We start from the raw sequence: 9,561 nt of genomic DNA, 5'->3' as shown, positions 1-9,561 counted from the left end.
CTTAAGTGCAACTTAGGGGAATGCACTTAAGTCTACAATGCAACTAAGCAAAGCAAGATGGGTCCCGGCTACGAGGCCATGTTAGGTACCCATGTACAAATGCAAATGCATGCAAACCAATGCAATGAAATCTCTCACAAAGTGGGGAAAGAGAGAAAAACCCAATGGGAAAAAACCCTCCCCCAAAAGAGAGATGAAAGCATACAAGAGAACTCTCATAGAAGAATGTGAAAAACAAAACCCCATGTGAGGAAAAAGTCCCCCCCATATGAGAGAAGAAGAGAAGCTAGGAAGCCCCCCCTCAATGTGTAATCTGCACCAATGATAGAAGCTTGATGTATGAAGAAAGTGCTCCATGAATGTCGAACAACATTCCTCCCCTTAGGAAGAAACAAAACCAAAGGTGTATCCATGAAGTCTCCCCAATCATGAAGGGAAGATGTATGAAGAAAACTCATGATGAAAGGAATCTCTGAAAACTGCTCAAGTGTCCCCATGTCGATGCTGAAAGATACCCCCTCCAAAGGTGATAAACTATGCCACACTGCTGAAAAAGGCACTCCAAGATCTAATGGAGATGGATGTAGAACATGTCCCAAAGACTCACATGTCTCATCAAACAATAAAGAGACCTCCTCCAATCGCTGTACATAAGTATCCACAATCATGTCAACCTCAAAAGAATGATCATGTAGAGAATGAACAAGAGGGTCAGAGTGTGCCCTCGCAACAATCGAAGAAGGATCACCTTCATCAAAGAGAAGATGAATGTCATCAATGATGTCTCCCAAATCTGCAATGTAGGATTCCACAAACAAACCTGTAATATCTGTCAAGTAGTCATCCCATGAATCTGAAGCTGGAAGACAATGAATATCCTGCCGCACTAAATCACATGAAGGCAAAACTATCGCACTATCTGCATCATCAGGTGCAATAGGTGATGTGATATCAATATGAAGAGATGAAATACAAGGCTCAAGAATGGGGTCACATGTGAGAATCCCCATGTTCAAGTGCCCAAAGTTCTCCTCAAAATATGAACCATCACAAGAAGTGTGATCAACATGTGTAGAATCATCAAATGTGAAATCATCATCATCAACAAAATCTGAAAAGGAGTATAACCGAGATGCATGATCAACCACCCCAGTCGCAATGATAGCTCTAGTCTCCAAGTCTCTAATGAAAACTAAGTCAGGTGTGAACTCCACAACTCTCTTAGTTGTGCCATGTGTGATTTGATAGATAGAAAGGAGATTGTTTGTCAAGTGGGGTACACACAACACATCATTGAAGGAGTTATCCCCAATGTCAATAGATCCTTTCCCAATCACATCCATGTATGTATGATTGCCCATCAAAATCTATGGCATGGTGCAAGGCTCAAATGTAGAGAACATAGACTACGAAGATACCATATGATGAGAAGCCCTTGAATCTAGAAGCCATCTCTCTGAATCATGACTGATAGTAGCACATAGAGCTTTTCCTTTTCTTGTTCCAAAAGAGTGAGTCTTTCCACTTGTAGAAGCCATGAATGCTTTCCCTTTTCCTTTTGAATGTGAGGAAGTGGAAGTTGATGAATCATCCTTCTTGTAGACTTTAGGTAAATCAATGTTATGCTTTTTGATGATATGTGTAAGCTCATCAATCTTCTTAGAATGGCAACGATGCTCCTCATGACCAATCTTTTTACAATAAGCACAAGTAGGTCTCTCCCTCTTTGGTGAATTATCTCTCTTGGAAGAGGATGAATCTCCTTGTTGTGGAGAAGATGGTGCTTTTTCTTTAGGCTTTGATTGCCATTTCTTCTTGTTTGAGTTGTCCTTTCCTTGATTTCCTTTGTTCCCTTGATTTGCCACTAATGCTTGAGACTTAGAAGCCTTAAGAATGCCCATGCTTATCAACTTAGTTTGTTCCATCATCAAAATTTCATTGAAAGCATCAAATGTAGGCATTTTGTAGCTTGAAGCCATTGTCATCCTATGGGTTTGGAAACTAGAAACAAATGCTGCATATTCTTGTGGAAGCTTGCCTATCAAGTTGAATATCAATTGTGTATCCTTTTTATCAATGCCACAATCTTTGAGTTGTGCCCTCAACTCATTTTCCTTAGTGACATAATCTTGTATAGTATAAAAGTTCTTGGGATCTAACTTGGTGAGATCACTATCAATTTGATATCCCCTAATCTCATCAACTTGACCATACAAGTCTTGAAACTTTTGCCAAGCATCCTTGATTAGAGTACATTTCTCAATATGAAAAATGAGATCCTTTGATACATACTTTCTTAAGGTACCAATTGCCATGATATTTTTAGTGAGCCAATCTAAGTGACCAACTAGATCAACCTTAGGCTCAGCGGGAGCAACAATAGTTCCATCAATGTAATGAGTGAGTCCTTTTTCCATAAGTTTACTCCATGCATCAATTTTCCAAGTAGCATAGTTATGTGGAGTTAAGAGAGGAAACTTAGAAGAACCCATAGCAACAAAAAGGAAGGAACACAAGAGCACAAAAGCACAAGAGACACCCCCCCAAATTCACTCAATCAATGTACCCCCCCCCCCAAAGTGATGATTTTGGCACTTAGTGCAATTACAATGAGCCACTTGCAAAACAAGGCAAAGTGGACTTATGATGCAAATTTTACAACTTCTCAAATGAGATACAAAAGACTTCAATCAATAGTGTAATGAATCTAACTGAGATTCAAGCAAATATACAAGTACCAAGAGAGCCAAAAATGGCCAAAATATGAAAGTACAATTTCTACTTACAATGGCATCCATCTGATAGCATCATGTGAAAGTAGACGAAAAAATACGCACTTTCAAAAAAAATGGCACTTGAAAAGGAGGTCGTATGACCCCAAACGAAGCCTCTAAAGTTGCAAAAACTGGGATTACTCAGGTACAGTCACCAAAAACTGCATTTTATGAAAAATTAGTGCATCAAAATCAAAAAAATTCTTAACCACTACGGAGAGCATGAAATTCTAGCCCATTTCAAAAACAATTGCACCCAAAAAGGAGCAAAAATGAGCAAGTTATGGCGATTTGAAGTTGAACTGCAAAATCAAAAAGCTCAATGAGAGGGGCCTACCAAATTTTTGAAAAATGCTGACATGGTGCTGATGTCAGAAACTCACTATGTTAAATTTGACAGCCGTATGACCGTCGCAAAAACTTTGCCTCTCTGTTGACTAGGCATCCGTACTGTACGAATAGCTGACATGGCAGATGACTGTGTAGGTGACTGTGCAGGCCGTACTGTACGGATTTGCTGACTGGGTGAGCCATGTGGCATTTGCGTGGTAGATGACATGTCATACGGTTGATGTGGTAGTCTGACTCGGCTGCCATAGGGAGATGACGTGTCAATCAGAGGTGGCCATGGGCCAGTGGCCTCCTGCCACGTGGCAGACGTGGATCGTCGATTTTAATGTCTGCCGGCGAAAGGAGGCACTGCCAGAGAGGAGGGCTCGTTGGAGAGCTGGCGGTGGCAGGTGGGCCATTGGTGGCGACAGTCGGTGGTGCGGTCTACTGTGGAGGCGGCAGAAGGCACCGAGAGGTTCTCGATGGGCAGCGCGACAGGGAGGCGTAGCGGGACGTGGGAGGCGAGCGTGACGGCGATGACGGCGTGGGGAACTCGGTAGGTACGGGTGGTGAGCACGGCGGCTGCATCAGGACCTGCAAGTACGGGTGTGTAGACCTGTGCTGCAGACCTGCAGTACGAGGTCATGGGGAGGGGTCTGCGGACCCCCCAAAAATTGCCCTTTTTTTTTTTGATATTTTTTTTTGATTTTCAATTTTTTTTTTTTTTTTTTTCAATTTTTGATTTTTCAAAAAGATTTTTCATAAAATGAAATTTTTTTTTTTCGAAAAAATAATAAAAAATTTGGAAATCCGTACGATTATAGCAAAATTGGCGAAAAAAATTCTCACCAAAATAGGTCGACTTTATAACTAAAATTCATGGAAACGGCCTTCTGGACGCAATGGCGGGGTCGGATCTGGTCTAGGACACCTCCAAAAGATGCTGCTCCTCAGATCTGCCTCTTGACGTCACAATAATACCTCTTCAAGATGAATCAATGAAGCCCCAATGGCTCTGATACCATGTGAGATTTTGCCAAGATCAAGAGCTCAATGAAATGTACAAAATAGAGACACAATATAGGACAAGAATAAATTGTATTCTCATCAATAGAAAATGATCAATAACATAATTACATACAATGTAATTGAGCTTGCTTATATAGGCAAGGCTAGGGATATGTGAGCACACAAAAATGACATGTGGCTCAATAAGAAACAAGGGTAGGTAGGAAATAGGTGTGGGTAGGTAGGAGAAATAATATAATAGTCCACATGAGGTGGATCACCCACAGAATGTGGAGTGTAACAACAAGAGTGGAGTGTAACAACAAGATCAACACCATAAAAGGTGGAATTTCTCCTACACACACTATCCCAATGTGGCACAAACACCCAAGTGTCTCATACCCAAACTACTATGAAATGCATTTCCTAAGTAAACTTAAGTAAGTGTAATAATATCCAAGATGAATAATTATTTACACCAACAGTAACTAGTAATGCAAATGTTTTTTTAATTTTTGTATGCAATAAGATGAATGCAAATGAATGTGTATAATGAAATGTATGGATCTATATAAGATGCTTATGTATGCAGCTAACATCTCAATACACAAGTACTCAATTGGAGAAATGATGAAAAAGAGACCACTTAGCTGAGAAATGATGATTGCTTCATGTTAGGCCCAATATGGAAAGCTAATGTACTGAGAGGGGAGGGGTGAATCGGTACTCCAAAAACTCTTAACAACAATATCTTTACTGTTATGCATAAAACAAAAACTGCTGCAACATAACATAAAGCTAAAATAAATAAATAACAATCATACATGATTCACTCCATAACCCATATATTTTGGTTACGTAGAAACACTTGGTTAGAGAGAAAAACTATGGTGGGGATGGCACCCACAACTTCACTACTACAATAATAAAGAGTGCTCAATTAGAGCTACATGTTCAGCTATTTCTAATAGCTTACCCTATTAGGAGTATTTAAGATCTTTAGATCTACCTTGCTAAAGGATTTTACAACACTTATTCTAAATGTTGCACCTGGTTAAAGGCTTCACAATTTATAGACTTTGTTAGAGTCTTTTACCCTATTAAAGGTTTCTCTTACAACTTCAAAATATTACAGTAAATCATTACAAGTATCTACAACTTTACATCTGGAATGTTATAGCAGATTCTATGTGCTCAAAATGAGATTACCTAGCTTATAGCATACCTCGGTAACCCATCAAGTAACTCGGTAAACCCTTTTGTTTACTCTGTTCTTTGACTATTCTCTGAAATCCTTCTTGGTGACCTCTGTGTCTTTGTAATAGTCATAACAATTAGTGCATTCTTATGTGTTACACATGTCTTGCTTCATACACCACTATATCTCTCTCTCTATCACTATATGTATATCATCTGATCTCAATACATGTTGTATAAATAGATCTCTTATGTCGGTGATCTGATACATTGCTTCGATCTTACAAACATGATTTATTGAATGAATAACTATACAAATATTTCATTGGTTAGATGACCTCAAAAACATACACAATCCTTAAGTGCAATTTCCAATGTGATAACGGTTCTATGTTCCTCGATCTTGTAACATGTTTCCACATGTGTGTCTAGGTTCAATGAATCTAGTAAAATGTTTCACTCGGTGTATCATTGTTGCTGCTCGGTAGACATGGAATGATACTCGGTAGACAGCTCGGTGCATACTAGGCTCTGTGAATACTTTCTTCTTTAACCGATTGTTCTGTGCATACCAACTGAATGTTTTGGTAGAGGTAACCAACTAGAGTATATAGAATGACTTTGTATATAAAACTAATGGCGACTTAATAAGTAGTAACAATCTCCCCTTTTGACATTAGTTGAGATGTTTGACAAAACTACTTTCAAAGTCATAACTCAAAAATCTATATACTTGCAAGATTTTACTAAACAAACAGTCTATACATTAGTCAATGAAATAGTATATTTAGATATACTCCCCTTATCACTATACTGTACAAAACTTCTAATTTTGCATGCTCGGTGATCAATGTTTTGTGTTAACTGCTCTGTTCTCTGTTTACTATCAAAATTTGAATACTTTATCCTGCTCTGCTTGGTATATACTCCCCCTGTATACTACATTCCCTTGTATAATTTGATATGATACTCACTCCCCCTTTTTGACAAACATCAAGACTTAGTTACCATTTGGTGGTGGCAACTGGTCAAAAATGGATTTGTACTTTGTCTTTGCATCGGTAAGGGTGGCAGAGAGGACATCCTTAACACTGTCCATAAGTGAATTCTAAGCTGTAATGTTAGCTAATAGTGAGCTTAGGCCATCTAAGGTGCTTCCCTCTTGCTGAGTGGATAGGGAGGTAGCTTTGTTGATCTGTTCTTGGAAGGATGAAAGATGAGGAAGGAATAATGTTTGAAGTGTCATTATGTCCATCCTTATCATGTGTTCTTCATTCCTTGGTTACAATTGTTGATCCATGAGCTGTTGAAGCTTGGTATAAAAATTATGAATGGAATGTGGCTCAATGGTCAACTTATTAGAGAGATCGGTGATCTATTTCTCAGTTGCTTCTATTTTATTTTTGATGTCCTTAAGGAATAGAGAAAATGTACAGGGTTTTTGAAATAAATATAGAATGTGCTTGAGTTGAGGGGATAACTCAATAATAAATTTTACAGGTTTAACTTTGCCAATGGCAATAGCTTTCTGTACCTCTTTAATCATTTTAGCAGTGAGCTCCTTATCTTTTAACTTGCTCAAATATTCAAATGCATCTACTCTAGATGTCTCTATCTTGGTTAGGAGTTCATCCAGTTGAATGTGGATGGCTGCATCTTTGGTTACTGTAGCTTCAGGTAGCATATCGGTTAAGAGTGCTTTCACCTTCTGAAGTACTTTATTTTTCTTTTGAATAGCCATTTGCTTCTCCTATTTGGCTTTGGCTTTGCATAGTTCACCAAATTCAATGAGTGCTTGCCCTTTTAATTTTGAAATATCAACATTGGGCAACACTATTGGTTTAGACAAATCTAATTTGAAACTATGCTTTTTCATCTTCTTTTCTTTACCTTTCATCGGTTAGACTAAAACAATGGCTTGTGAGGCTTGTTGAACCTCGGTAGGTTGCTCGATAGAGGTAACACTTTGGTCAGTTCCTTTAGCCTCTATAGTGTACTTTGTTGAGTCCTTCGGTGCTTCAGTGCTTGGGGTCTCAGATGTAACATTTTCAGTGCTCGAAGGAGGTTGTGAAGACTATTCCCGGTGGCCTAAGAAGTAGTTTCTCCTTCTGTAGATTTGTGACCTTTTGCCCCTTGTTCAGTATCATGAGGGGCCTCGGTTGTAGTAGACTGAGTGACCGGAGGATAGGGTTGAACTTGCTCCAAAACTGACTCACTGGATACCAGTTTGGCATATGCATTCCCTTCGATCATTTCCTGTTCAGGTGCCTCGGTTTCCATGATATCTTCATCTACTTGTATGGTGTCAATAGGGTCTTGCTCGGTGATATCAGGATCTTTCTCAGTGACATCAACTATTTCAACTTTAGCTTGTTCACCAGCATTCTTGATTCGAAATATTTCCTACCATTTTTCTTTGGTTTCATTCTCTACATCCAAGTAAACTCCATTCATCAATTTTAAAGCTCTTTGTTTGACTAGGAATTTTGTGTGGTAGTTTTTCAAATGTTCGGTGATCTCATCTACCAACATGTCTAGGAAAAGATGTACCAGACTTCTTTCTCTCATCTATTTCTCTAAGTCCATTGCATACTTCCACCTATTGTCAATATGTAAATATAATTCATTTGGAAGAGATTTACATACTTCCAATGGGACCAAGCGGAATTTCCATAGTGTGCAAATGACCACTTCTTCTATTTGTCTCTTTTCATCATCAGATCTGGACTCATATTTTACATATCTGAATGATCCAAATCCACCATATTTCTTCATATTAGCACATAAATTTTCAACACTATGTACATTTACCTTCTTGCTCTTGACAATCTGAAATTTACTTGCATCTTCAGATTCGGTGTCACTAGACTCTTTTGCCAAAATGAGTCTCCGAGTAGATTTCTTGTAAGTTTTTGTTACCTTGGGTGTGATAACACTCTTTGTTTTCTTACTCGGTGATGCTACAGATGCTCTTGTGTTAGGTCGCTTTACTGGAGGAGTCAGTGATACTTTTGATGTATCCTATTTCTTTCTTTTCAACACTTTTCCCTTAGGCAATTCAGTGCTCAGTGTTATAGCTGCCTCTTGGGCTTCAGATTCCTCTTTGGTGATTACTATAGTGCCTTTGATAGGTGTGGAGGAAGAACCTTCTCCAAATTTCTTTGTTAATGTCTTGGTCATCTTTGTTGCCTTCCTTGTAGCTTTGGGTACTACAATGCTCATTTTTACTTTTTCCTTCACTTCCTCATATGTTCCATACCTCAACTGGGTAGCATGCCTTGGTAATGTCAGAAAAGCATCTACTTGCTATTGTGTGATGTCAGAATCAATCTCGTAACCCATAGGTGGCAAAGATTGAGTTCTTGGTTCCATAGCATTCACATAACAGTAACCAGTGTCCACTTCAAAACATATGTCATCCTTGTATTTCTCCACTAGCTTGGGTGGAATCTGGTACCTGTTATGCATCCTTTCTTGAAACTTGCTAAAGTAATCATCCATAATATCATTAAAATTATCATCTAGCTTCTTGATGAAGTCATTGATTTGATGGGTGATTGGTCGGTGTAGTTCCCAAACAACTTTACCGACCGATGGAAAGAATTTTTCAAAATAGAAAAACATACATATTAACAGTGATCCAAACTTTAGTGTATTGGCCGAATTGTTCTTCTTTGGCTTCCTTATGGTGTTTAGATTCTCAAATAGGTTTTTCAGCAATACCTCACAAATCAATTTTCATGCCTTTCTTCACAATTTTATAAGCTAAGTCTACTGTTGCACAGGGTACACTGTTTTCCCTTTCTGATTGGAAGAAACAATAACCTATTACTCTAATGGCAAACTTTAGCTCTACATTAGGGACATTGTTCAGTTTCAGTCCTCTGCAATCTAATTCTACTCTCGTTAAACTGATCAATTCCTTCTGTGATATCATTTTCTGGGCTTGGGCATGATCATAAATAGGGTAACCGGTGATCAAATGAATGCTTTCCTTGGTGATCTTAAACGGTTGCTCTTCTAGCCACATGAAGTCATCATGAACTTTGCTCAAAACAAACTTGACCCACTGGGGTTTGAATACACAGGGATAGGTCAAGGCTTCAGTAAATCCCTTGATTCTGATGTGTTCATATTTGCTATCCATTTTACCATCAGTGCACAATTCATCATATGTGTCTTTTATTTCAACATGACCTAGTTCTTCAACTCGACATTTTGTAAAGAATCTCACATCCTCGACTAATAAAAC

Source organism: Cryptomeria japonica, chromosome 2 (assembly GCF_030272615.1).
Source record: "Cryptomeria japonica chromosome 2, Sugi_1.0, whole genome shotgun sequence".
Lineage (NCBI taxonomy): Eukaryota > Viridiplantae > Streptophyta > Pinopsida > Cupressales > Cupressaceae > Cryptomeria > Cryptomeria japonica.
The sequence above is the reverse complement of the archived record's forward strand: the minus strand, read 5'-3'. Positions refer to the sequence as shown.